The sequence below is a fragment of the Amborella trichopoda genome, chromosome 2 (genome assembly GCF_054954075.1).
Source record: "Amborella trichopoda isolate Santa Cruz 75 chromosome 2, AtrichopodaSantaCruz75HAP2 v2.0, whole genome shotgun sequence".
Lineage (NCBI taxonomy): Eukaryota > Viridiplantae > Streptophyta > Magnoliopsida > Amborellales > Amborellaceae > Amborella > Amborella trichopoda.
The window spans coordinates 62,232,207-62,245,365 of record NC_142337.1 but is presented as its reverse complement, the minus strand read 5'-3'; the positions used below and the strand labels follow the sequence as shown (position 1 = coordinate 62,245,365).

At 32.4% G+C, this 13,159-nt stretch overlaps 1 protein-coding gene across 12 annotated transcripts in view; it reads right to left on the bottom strand.

The window, feature by feature from the left end:
• AGD2 (Pyridoxal phosphate (PLP)-dependent transferases superfamily protein) overlaps nucleotides 1-6,994 on the bottom strand; it is a 36,968-nt gene extending 29,974 nt beyond the window's left edge. For all 12 annotated transcript variants that reach the window (XM_088859281.1, XM_088859282.1, XM_011629118.3 and 9 more), the window contains exon 1: nucleotides 6,811-6,994. The gene's annotated coding sequence lies outside the window, so the exon portion shown is untranslated. The remainder of the gene's footprint in view (nucleotides 1-6,810) is intronic.
• Nucleotides 6,995-13,159: the final 6,165 nt, after the last annotated feature.

The following is a 13,159-nucleotide window of genomic DNA, read 5'->3' as shown; positions in this document are numbered from 1 at the left end:
TATCCATAAATGCATTTTCTTGATTTTGGATAGTATCTTCTATTATTGGTTCTTCTTGGAGCATCATTGTCTCATGCTCTGAGATTTTAGCTTTGCCTTTGTCTGAAGATTAAGGTATTATACTAGGTATATTTGGTGTAGGAATAGTGAGTTTGGGAGATGGTATTCCTTTAATATCTAACTGAGCTAGTTTGGCTATTAATTGATCCATTAAGGATTTATTATTGTCTCCAATATGAAATTTATTTTTATTTAATTCTGGAGGTGGTTTGAACAAAATTGCTTTAGGAGAGAAGGAACTAGTTTTTCTTTTGATACTATTCTTTCTATTCGTTCTGCCTGGTTTCCTAAATATTGCATATATAAATTTGTATAATTATTTTGTTCTACAATATGAGGGATTAATTCTTGTTTCTTACCTAGTTCTTTGGGTAGAACTTTATATGGAGTAGCAATTATATCATATAAAGATTGAGGTGGTTCTCCTTTATTGGATGGAGTGACTCCTTTAAGTATTATACTCTTTTCAGGAGGATGTGTACTAGCAGTTGTAGTTCCATCAGTTCTAATATAGGTTTTTTCTTCCAAAGTTTGAAGATTATCAAATGAAGGAATATTAAGTTTATCTTGATATTTTTCTTTTAACCATATAAAATATCCTTTTGTTTTTCTTTCTTTTTTGAGAAATTTATTATATTTTGCCTGTAATAATTCTCTTAATTGTAATGGTACTGTTGCAAGATACCATTCTCTAATATGTTTATTTTTATTTGAAATATAATCTTGCTTAATATATTCAGTATTAATTTTCTTTTTCTTTCTTTCTGATTTCCTTTCTAATTTGGCTGCTAAATAGGCTGCCATTTGTTCATCTGTATATATATCATTGGTTTCTAAATAAGATGTTATTTGTTCATCAGTATAAAGATTGTCCTCGATTTGTAATGTTAATATTTGAAATTCTTCTATACTTGGTTCAGGAGTATATGTAGGGAGAACAATATGAACTGCTGTTCTTCTTATTCCTTGGAATTGCAAATCTGAGTAAGGTATTGTTTGAGAAGAAGAAGATTGAGAAGGAGAAGGAAGTATAATGACATCAGGAGTAGTAGAACAAGATTTTCTACTTGGTATTATTGGTTTTTTATTTCTTTTCCTATTCACATTTATGTCATCCTGTATTTGAGATTGTTGGAATTTTATTTCAATGTTTCCATCTAGATGTTCAATAATTTGATTTGGAATATTATGGCTTGGTACTTCTTGGGTTTGATTTGCATGTTGCAATGCCCAAGACTGTGGCAAAACAATGTCTGACTATTTAATTGTTTTAGGTACAATAGTATGGGATTTTTCCATATTTGTTTGAAATAATATGGTTTGGTCTTTTTTATCCATTCTCATAATATTGGGACAAAGAGTATTCATTACTTTATAATATACTCTGTATACTATGGCTAAGTTCTGGGAACCATGTAACATATTAAATCCATGGGTTTTCAGATTTATTGATAGTATATCTAAGATATTTGGGTCAGTTAAAGAAACTGAAAAATTCGGAAACAGTTAAAATATATTGGTCCACTACACAGGCTGGATTCAACCATGCCTAGGAGTGAATCAGTGAAATTATTGTGTCTTGTATCTCTTAGGCATACAAGCACTGAAGTGTTTAACCCTAATCGGGTTAAAGGTTTGATAGCTATTTGAATAAGGCCAATGTGTAAATATTTGTAATGATTTTCCTTATGTTTTTCAATAACTTTTTTAGATAGTAGTTGAAAGTCTTCCTGATTCTGTGTAACAGACAAGCTTTCTTCTACTGTCTTTATAGCATAACCCATTTTAAATTTAAATGATCCTTTACGATAAATATCTGTTATTGGTACCTTGGGAATATTCCAATTCTGAATGTGATCTTCAATGTCATTTATTATGATCTGTTCCTTATTTTTAACTCTAACTGTTTGAGATGAAGTTGCATTATTACCTTTAAGATTCCTAATTAAATTTGTCATCTGTAGGTTGCGGATACTGACAATCTGGACGATCAAGGGTCCAGCGTGTTCCCCTAAGCGGCTCTTCCCGGCCTTGGCGGGTACTTTGTCAAGACTTGTCCTTTCGTCACTTGCCTTAACTCTCGGACCAACTTTCTTAGTGGTAAATTTAAGTAGGTTTCTAAAGTAATAGTGTAACTGTTACCTCTTACAGTTTACTGTTAAGAACAGTATTGCTGTTTGTTACAGTGACTGTTTGCACAGTTCTACTGTTTGGTTCAGTTATAAACAAGTTTGATTAATATATATCTATATATATATATATATATATATATATATATATATATATATATAGGGTGCGGTATCTATAAGGTTGCAACCTTGAACAATCCAATTAAGGTACACCTCTAAATTGCTTTATAATATGTGATTTTGGTAAAAAAATTCTTAAGATTATCTCAAAATCTATTTTCATATCTAATTATAAAATTTTACGCTCCAAAAATTGTTAAAATGAAGTAGATCTATAAATATATAAAAATCTTGAAAATGGATGGTCTAGATAATGTATTGCAAGATGCATTATTTCTGGGACTCAAAATCTTTTTCTTTTCATATTCATACGTCTCGATGTCGAGATGATCAATTAGAGGTCTTTTCAACGTTAAAACCACCTTTTTCGATGGATTTTTAAGGTGCATCTATAATTCTACATTTTGAGGTTGAAACCTTGTATAAACTTTCTTCACATATATATCCTTAGAATGTTTAATTCTAAAATATTTTTTTAATAAAAATTTAAATGACCTTTCTCTATCTATGTATTTTCTAGGTTACTACTTCAACCCAAAATTTTTCTATTTTACACCTGAACATCCTCACAAGATTATGGAAGGGGGGTCAAGTACATTATTGCCAGGCTAGAGAGAAGCCATCGAAACCAGGTAGCAGAAATATAAGAGGTAATCTTTAATATTTGAGTAATAACTTCATTAAGTTGTTATATTTGTGAGGAATAACTAATGCACTAAAACGAAATATTTTGTTTTAGCTTTCTATGTATAGGGATGTTGTAGGACCCTTTGGAACTAGACTTGCCAGGAATTCTCGAACTAAGATGGATCCAGGTTAACCCCTAACTAATATTTTGTTCTTTCATATCTTTAATCTTATGAATTGTTCTTGCCTTTACAATGCTTATTGCATTTTAATCCAACTGAATGGTGGGAGATATATGGTAGTGGTGCACCTCACCTAAGAAAGATAGTAATCAAGGAGCTCTCCCAGACATGTTCTGCTACTGGGTGTGAGCGAAACTGGAGTACGTTCCAAATGTTGCACACTATTAGAAGGAATCGACTCACTTCGGAGAGGCTTCATAAACTAGTCTACGTTCATGACAACTTAAACCTCCGAGAGCGACAAATAAGAAAGAAGCTTGAAGACTACCGGCCGATAGGCTTTGACACAATATTTGTTACAGACACACCAGAACAATGGGTAGTAGAGGAAGAGGAGTCAGTGTTGCACAAGGGAGCGTTCCTTGAGGCTATCGGTGAGGAAGATCTTGAAGAATGTGATGAACAACATAAAAGAGGAAGTAGCTCGCCATCATATCCACAATTCATCGAAGATGTCGGTGGTATTGCACCTAATGAGGGAGAGTAGGAAGGGGGTATAAGGGAAAATGAGAGCGATAATGATTCTGAGGCCACTCTATCCCAACTAAATTATTCACATACCGAGTCCCAACAGCAATGAATTAAGGTAGGGACAAGCACAACATGAAGGAAGGACAAGCTTCAAGGATTTTGGATTAGGAGCGCAACAAAACACTAACACTCAGGGATTTTGGTATAGTCAAGTACCCACTAATTCGGATGATTCGTTCTTAGATCGAATCAATGAATTGTCACGCGAATTCAATCAATGGCACCAACGTGACCAAGAAGAAGAACGACGTCGTCTTTCATTTTATTATTAGGTCATATTTTACGAATTGTATGCTTTATTGTAGTCCATGTATGATGATATACTTCATCCAAGATAATTCTATGCTTATCCTTTTGTGTGATGTAAATTTAATGGTTAACAGTAGTTCATGCAAGGAAATAACATCTCAATATTCGCATATTGATGCAAAAAAATGAAAGTTTTTAATGGAGCACCCCCATTTCTTATTGGATTCCTACAAAATAACATTTATAATAATTTTTTCAAATTTTTTTAAGGCTAAATCTGACCGATTTGGTCGATTCTTGATCCGGATCGCCGATTCACCGATCCGGATGGGTTTTTGAGATGCTCGATCCGGGGCACCGATCCGTTGTTTAAACCACTGGTTCATACTAAAGGCTGTTAGAAAATTATCTCCTTCTATTTTCTTCTCCCATTTCTAGGGCAAATGATAGTCTTTTTACCACTAGCATTCCATATACATTCCTCAAACACTCCATAAGCACCCCATAAGCACTCTTCAAACACTCCATAAGCATTCTTCATAAAAAAGTACACTACAATAATAGAAATAATAAACTACATTACATAAGCACTCCATATGCATTCCTCAAACACTCCATAAGCACCCATAAGCACTCTTCAAACAACCCATATCTTCAAGGATTATATTTCAAGACAAATTCTCTTGAGAAAATTTTATCAGCAAATTCAAATTCCCACCCACCAGCTACGCAACATCCATACAAACTTTGACCTAACAACTTAAGAACAATACCTCTTGTCATTTGGCTCTATTAGGCACAAGTTTGCCTTTTGAAAAGAAAAACAATCCACTGTTGGATGGATACAAATTTGGTTGCCAAATCTAAAGCATGCTACATCTAATTGATGATATGCGTGACCCAATTTAAGTAATGCATATGTGTGGCCCAATTGAAGCATATAACAACATATAATTCTAAATGACTCAATCTAGGAACCAAGATTTGTTAAAGTTCTAACTGCCTTGTACTCTGTACTAATTACTAACAAAACCCAAACATGCATCCACTTGTTCAATCTAGTACCACACATTGCCATTACCCACCTCATCACAATTTAAAGATCACAAGCTTTCTCCATATCCACCATCAAATAATTCAGGTGCCAAACTTCGAGATTAGACTTGCCATCATAATGGGTAAACGACTTCACCCACAAAATCTGCTAGGCTCAAAGCAAGAACTATCTCCTACAAGAACCAACTAGTGATATTGGCAAAAGAACCCTCAATGAATAGCTGACCCAATTAAGAATCTTGCACCCATCAGTAGGCCAAGCATTTATGCACAGGCTTTGAGTTGCCTATCCAATTGGATCAAATATAACTTTAAGAATCTTACGAAAATTATTGCCTATCCGTAGGGTCTGAAAACCAATTGGGTGATCAAAACATGACAATAAAGCTATTCCATAGGCCCACACAATGCATCTTTCTGTTCACCCTTCATTTTCAGATGCAATTGCATCTTGAAGGGCACATGGGTCCCATAGTTACAACTGGGAAAAGCATTGGAACCACCACTTCATTATACATGCATCATATTTCCAGATGCAGTCAACCATTGTTCACTGCTAATGATGGTACTAATTATCCCATACATGAAAATAAACAAGACACAAGATCCATCACAATCATATATACAAGCACAAAGTACATGCCAAAACCAATCTAAATGGTAAGCACCACGCCAATAGGAGCAGCACCAACAAAAATAATGGATAGCCATCCAAAGTCTTGCCAAAAAGAAAGAAAAAGCACAAAACTGTATAAACAATTTCTAGAAATTCTCACACTTAAACAACATGAGGATCAAGTTTACAACAACCACATATCCATGCAATTATCCATCAAGAGAAAAAGAATGGGGAAAAATTTTAAAAGAGAACAGAGTCATCACAACCCAAAAGTTTGGCTAAGACTGCCATTATCAACCACCATCCAAGCAATAAACTCAAGTAAAGCATAGAAATACTTCACACCAACATATTGAACATTAATCCAAGAAATAGAATCAATAATATTGATTGGCAACAATATATAATGATCCATAAATATCCACAACAAAATACTAGGAATCAATCAACAAATGGGGCTAAGAAAAACACGAGATAGAACTAAATGAACTCCAGACCAACATCAACCAAAATGAAAATGAAACCTTTTACATATCACCAGATTTACATTCTGAGAAGGAAAATAACTAACGCCAAAATACAGAAACTTTACCACAACCACACAATGACATTGAAGCCCCTTATCCTCTAGAAGAAAAATACATACAAATACAACGTACCAAATACTTAGTTCAGTCTATTCACAAAGTAAACAAGGAATCAAGCTATATTAAAATGATGCAGTCTATGCATCTCTGGAACTGTTATTCATAGAAAACTTATAAAATTAACAAACCCCTCTCTTGCAAGAACTATATTGAGATCATGCAACCCCTCTCTTCACTCTACGATAATAGAGCGACAAATTACTGAGCACACAGATAATCTAACACAACATTGTGGTCTTAGATGAGGAAGACATCACAGATATCACAAATCATCAGACACGAAATCTCGAAAAATAATGTCATAAAGATACTTATAAAGCTATAATAACAGGAAATCCCCAAAAAACATCTTAACTAAAATGCCACAAATCTCATGATTTCTCCAAAACCGGCCCAAAATCACATAAATTGGCAAAAACACATCCATTAATAAACATCTCTCGAAAATCAGGGGAAAATACAGAGATTGAAGAAAAAACAAAACCCTACCAAAATAAATAGGTTTACATTAAAAACAAAAAAAAACCGACCTGGAGGTCTGATGTTAATGGCGGATGGGAGGTTGGTGACTGATAAAACTCTCTGCGCACTGCTTCTCAAGGACGGAGAGAGGGCTCTCTGCGTACTGCTTCTCAATGGTGGAGGACGGCTCTGCAAACAAATATATGAGGAATAAAAAAGAGCAACGGGTGGCGTGGTTTTCCAATGAAACGTGAACTGAGATAAAAAAGAGGGGACGAGAAATAAAGAACGAGCAACGGGCGGCTTGGTTTTGACTTTGAGTCAAACGGGAACTAAGAATTAAAAGTAAAGACTTATTGACGTACGAGGATAGCAATTTAAGTTGCGGCTCAACGATGGAAATTTAAGTTTTTGAAAAAAAAAAAAAAAATTAAAGCTGGTCGATAATAACACTCTCGGATTGTGGGGTAATTTTGTTAAAAAAAAATCATGTTGATAGATTTTGATTGTAATATATGCATACGAAGAGAGCAAACTGTATTTTTCCTATTTATATAAGGAACCTACGTAATTTACTGAAAAATAAATCATTATTTAAGATGCAGTTTATGTAAAATTGTTTCCTTGAAATACAAATTAAAAAAAAAAATTACTTTTGCATCGTCTTCAACTTATTTAATTAACTTTTTTTTAAAACAACGAAGCAAATGGCCTTTACTTTTTTCTTCTTCTTCTATTTGAATAATTTGGTGGGAATGACGAGACTGTACCGGTTTTTTAAAATTATTAATAATTTTTTAACGCATTAGGTGATAATAAAAACTCAAACCTTAACTGAGGCATAAGTAACCCCCTTCTCCACAGCCCTTATTCCTTTGCATCAAAAAAAGCATGAAGGCAGCAAAAGAAATAAAAAAGTGTCAGCTTTTGTTGAGAAATGAGGAATACCACAAATTAGTTCCATGTGTACTCGCCGCCCCCTCGTGTAGTGTGATGCTACGATACGAGCTCGCATTCTTCTTTAACAAAAGTTGACATTCCTCTTTCACTTGCTGCTATTTCTTTTTTCCTTCTTTGTCTACATATACATCACATAAATAAGCATTCTGAGACACATTATTTTTCTTTCTTTTTTGAAGTATATATATATATATATATATATATATATATATAACTCCACTATCACCGGTCCCAAGCAGGTCATACTGGTTCCAAGCTTGGAAAAAAAATGAGAATTGTGTTAGGCTAGACGCCAGCTTCATGAATCCTGATAAGATTCGGATAATGATGATGATGTTGAAACTTATGCATTTATTTTCTTTACTTTCATGTTTTTTCTTCTTCTTCTTTTGAGATAAATGAACCAAGGTTTACTTGGGGAAAACATATGCCTATCTTTTACGAATACATCTAGATCACACGCGTTAATAGACCTCATTACTCTACAAATTTGCATGTGATTGCATAGAGGGAAGATCCTAACCTATCTTGTAAGTTCGAAGTTTGAACGACCCAAAAGGATAATAGAACGAAAATAAAGAGTATACATGGTTTGAGATCACTATTTGCATAAGGGGAAAGTTTATATAGATCTTGGGTTCTAAACAATCAAATTAGAGCTTCCCTAAAAAATTTTACTAGAAAAAGTTGTTTTGATGTTTAAATATCCTCAAATTGATCATCTCAACATTAAGATGTATGTACATGAGAAAAAAGTAGACTTTAAGTTTTGAAAATAATGTATCTTATAAGTCATGTATCTTGTATATATATATGTGTGTGTGTGGAAAATATTGAGATTAGCCCACTAGCTTATATGAACATATGAGTCCAATGAGCCAGATTGAATCTGGACTTATCTGACGGTCACGACTTTATTTCATTTTTTTATTTTATTTTATTTTATACAAATCCAAATAACTTTAAATTTTAGGCGTCCATTATTCTCATCAAAGTTCACCTGATAATATTAAGTAAAAAATAACTCACAAAAAATAAATTGACCAAAATACCCCAAAACATTGTAGGGGTATTTTGGTCAATTTATTTATTTACAAATTATTTTTTTGATATTTTTATTATATTCTCATATTTTCTAAGAACACATGCCTAAAATTTCAATTTATTTTGATTCGTAGAAAAAAAAAACTCAAATTCAAATATGAAATGAGATCGTGACTGTCAGATCGGCCCAGATTCAATCTAGACCGTTGGGTTCATATGAACCATATGTTTATATAAGTTATTGGGCTAATCTCGTCATTTTCATGGGTATTTTGGTTAATTTATTAATTGTGAATTATTTTTTTGATATTTTTATTAGATTTTCATATTTTTAAAGAATCATGCCTAAAATTTCAAGTTATTTAGATTTGTAGAAAAAATTTAAAATTTAAAATTATTTAAATTAAAAATTTCAAGTTATTTAAATTAAAATTTTCAAGTTACGTGGTTGTGCTCGTCTGATCGGCCCAGATTCAAATATGGACCGTTGTGCTCATATGTTCATATGAGCTAGTGGACTAATATCAGCATTTCACTCACACGCACACACATATATCATCTAGCTTAAACCGAACAAACAATTTAACAACAAAAAAAGAAGAAGTACAAAATAACCTCTTTAAGTTAGAGAAAATTAGGTGAACCTTCTAGAACTTAGAATAATATTTTATTTAAAAAAAACATATTATGAAGTATCTGAATGCTCACCTAATTTAAACATATTCCTATAGGCATTATTTAAATTATACTTCTCAACAAACCCAATGTTTCAAAACATATATTGCATCATTGAGTAGTAAGCCCCCAAAATCAATTTCACCTAATCTTTTTAGCCCAAACAAAAGTTTAAAATACATAATTTTTTTCTATTCATTTCTAAACTCATTCTCTCTCTCATTGTATTTCTCCCCAAACCTAGTTAGAAAGGAAAAAAATAAGATGTATTTTGAGCATTTGTTTGGGTTAAAAATATGGCAAAAAGTTGATTTAGGGAGTTTAAAAATATAATACATAGCATCTCTATGCCTCAATATGCGTTTTGAAACCCTGAATTTGTTTAGAAATAAAACTAAAAAAAAGCGTTTACAAAAACATTTTCCCTAAACATTTTCCTTTTTTACAAGTTTTTAGGTTGGAGGAATACTTGCACACTCTTAAATGCTAATTTGTACGTCATTGACCTGGCCTCGAAACTCCTAAAAGAGCTTATTATCTAGGAGACTTTTGGCCCAAATCATGCATGTACTCACTTGAACCTAGTGTAACAACTTCAAAGAGTTAAAATATATATAAATCTAGAAATTATGAGGGCAGAAGTCACAGAGGGCAACCTGGGTGAAATTGAACGCAAAGGGGAATTACAAATATTTTACCCTTTGTGTTCAATTACAAATAAAACAAATGGGACTGCGAGAACAAACGCTGTACACTATTTCCTTTATGAGAAAAGGAAACATAATGTGGAAATTATGAATCAAACGGATAGAATAACATTCCAAGGAACATACGCCAACAATTTCGGCTTCGCTTTTTGATAATTGAAAGGTAGATTGTTCATTGGAAATTTGAAGTTCTACTTTGTTGGGAAGAGAATAGTGTTTGATTACCTACTGAAATATTAAAGAAGTTCTAGGTATATGCGTGTGACAGCCTGTTCGAATATATAGTTATGTTTATTTAAATATTATAAAAATATTTTATATTAAATATAAAATAATATATAATATGTATTATATTATAAATATCTACTACATAAATGAAATTATTATGTAATAAAATATATATTAAACATATTATATATACTGTGAATATATATAAATATAAATATATAATATTAATATGATATATTGTAGTTTATTTTATATTTATTTTATTAATATATATTTGTATTATGTAATATCTAATATAATAAATATTTAAATATACAATATAATATATAATATATAATATAATGTAATGTAATATAATATAATACAAATATAAATTAACGATATAAATTTAAATATAAATATGAAGAGGTTGGCAAAATGGGGTTTGAGGAAGAAGCTTATTGTATATGTTTCGTGCATCAAACACAAGAGTTGTACAGTAATAGGGAAGTTCCTTCTTCATCCCCCTAACTTCTTATTGTCACACACGCCTTAAGAGTAAGTTTTAAAAACGACAAATTAAAGAAAAAGCAAACAATTATCTTTATCAACGCTTGAATTAGTGGTCAACATAAGAGAAATCGAATATCTAGTGGCAAGTACAATATTATTGAGGGAGTAATAATAAGATAATTAATAATATACCTAACAAGTGGAGGACCTATTCTACCATTTTTCCATAAGTAGAAGACCTTCAAAAATGATGGATAAGTAGACGGCCTTCAAAAAATGATGGATAAATAATCGATCATCTCAATCTATTTGTAAACAATTTCAAAAGGGAAAACCTCCAAATTGATCAAGATGGATATAAAAAGAAAAATAATAATTATGAAAATAATACATCATATAATGCATTATCTGAACCGTATATTTTCAAAATTTTTAAGTATTTATAGATCTGCTTAACTTGCATCATTTTTTAAATCTAAATTTAATAATTAAGATTAATAATAGATTTCATGCGGTTTTTTGGAAAAATACATATTTCGAAATTGCCTTGAAGTGCGCCCACAATAGTTGATACCTTACACAAACTTCACCTTTTTTATTTTTGGGGGAAATGTACATTACAACACCTAATTTTGCACATAATGACTCTTGCGGCAGCAAACCTCTGATAAAGTTGGTGCATATTACGCTTCTAGTTAGGAAGCGTTTGTTTGACCTAATGTATGAAAGTCACTAATTTAGATCAAGATCGTCGATCCGGATCTAGAATCATTGCGACAGTCATAATTCCCTAACAATATCAAGAACGAGCATTTTTTTAATTTCAAAATGGGATACCTAAAACATAACCAATTGGCATTCGGTAGACACCCTATTGAAATCAACTAGTTTTTCCGGAATTCTTATACCTTAGGGACCACCATAACTTAGTAGACCCTAATCAACTTTTTTGACAAAAAATCCAAACTTTAAACTTACCTAATAGACCAAATAGTCATCCTAGAGAGTATTTCCATATCCATAGGAAATCAACCTGAACACCAATATCACACTCTGGAACTTGGAGCCCAAAGCCAACAATCCTAGCCCCATAGACCCATCCAAAATACTTAAATTAGAGAAAGTTTGACTCTAAATTTAAGGGAGATCAAGCACTTTTCAACGGTCAAAGTCTCATCCAAATCCGATTTACAATTTAAAAGTTATAGCCCGAGCAATTTAGTTCAATTGAGATTCTATTTTGGCCCATACCATAGTTTCTAGATGCTGGAGGGTCAAGCTTCTAGAGTAAAAAGACCTCGAAATACTTGGGGTGTGGGATCACTCAGATGCCGGGAGGTTCGGCATCCACCCAAAAGTCAACCTAGACGCCGCAAGGTCTTGTGTCTGCCGACTTAGATTTAGTCAAACCGACTTTTTGAGTGACAAACACATTGGAAACTTCAAAAAAATGCATGGAAATGCATAAAACAAAACAGAGAGAGAAATTAAACTGAGAGAGAGAAAAATCCTAGATCTAGAAAACCCTAACCCTAAAAAATCCCTTGACCATCAAAACCCTAATTCAACTTTCCCACTCCGTCATGGGGATTATGGTGCATGGTTTTCAAGCTTTGCATAGGGCACATGCCTCGTCCCATTATATAATCTAAATTTGCAACTCTCCAAAACAAACCCAAAGGAAATCAAATTACTAACACGACTTATTCCTGCAAATAAGTTATATGTCGAATGATTTTATTTTATTTTTTATGTTTTGGGTGAATGAATAATTTGATACCTTTGTACTCAAATAACATATATATTCAAATAAGTAATGATTTTATTTTATTTTATATGTTTTGGGTGAATGAATAATTTGATAACCTTAGTACTCAAATAACATATATATATTCAAATAAGTAAGACATTCAAATAAGTTATCACAATGTTTTACTTTCTCTCAAATTAACTGTTTTACTTTCTCTCAAATTAAATGGTCTTATGGAACATTTGTAGAATGCATGATTCGAGTGCTAGCTTTTCTGAAGTTTGGTTGCACAGTGACCACCCAGTTTGCCAAGGGCCACATACTTCAAACTCACATTTCTGCCCTCCCCCAACCCCGGTTTTCATCACTCGGCTTTTCATCAAAAGTAAGGGACCATTAAATTCCCTTACTTTTATTTTTTCTCATTTTGTTTTCCTTGTTTGTGTTATTTTTACAATATCTTTTGAAGAAACCTTCTCAAAGTGTTATGGAATTTTGACAGTCCACATCGACCATTTCATTTTTTCATGACCTATGTTCATTTCCTAGAGAAAGTGATTT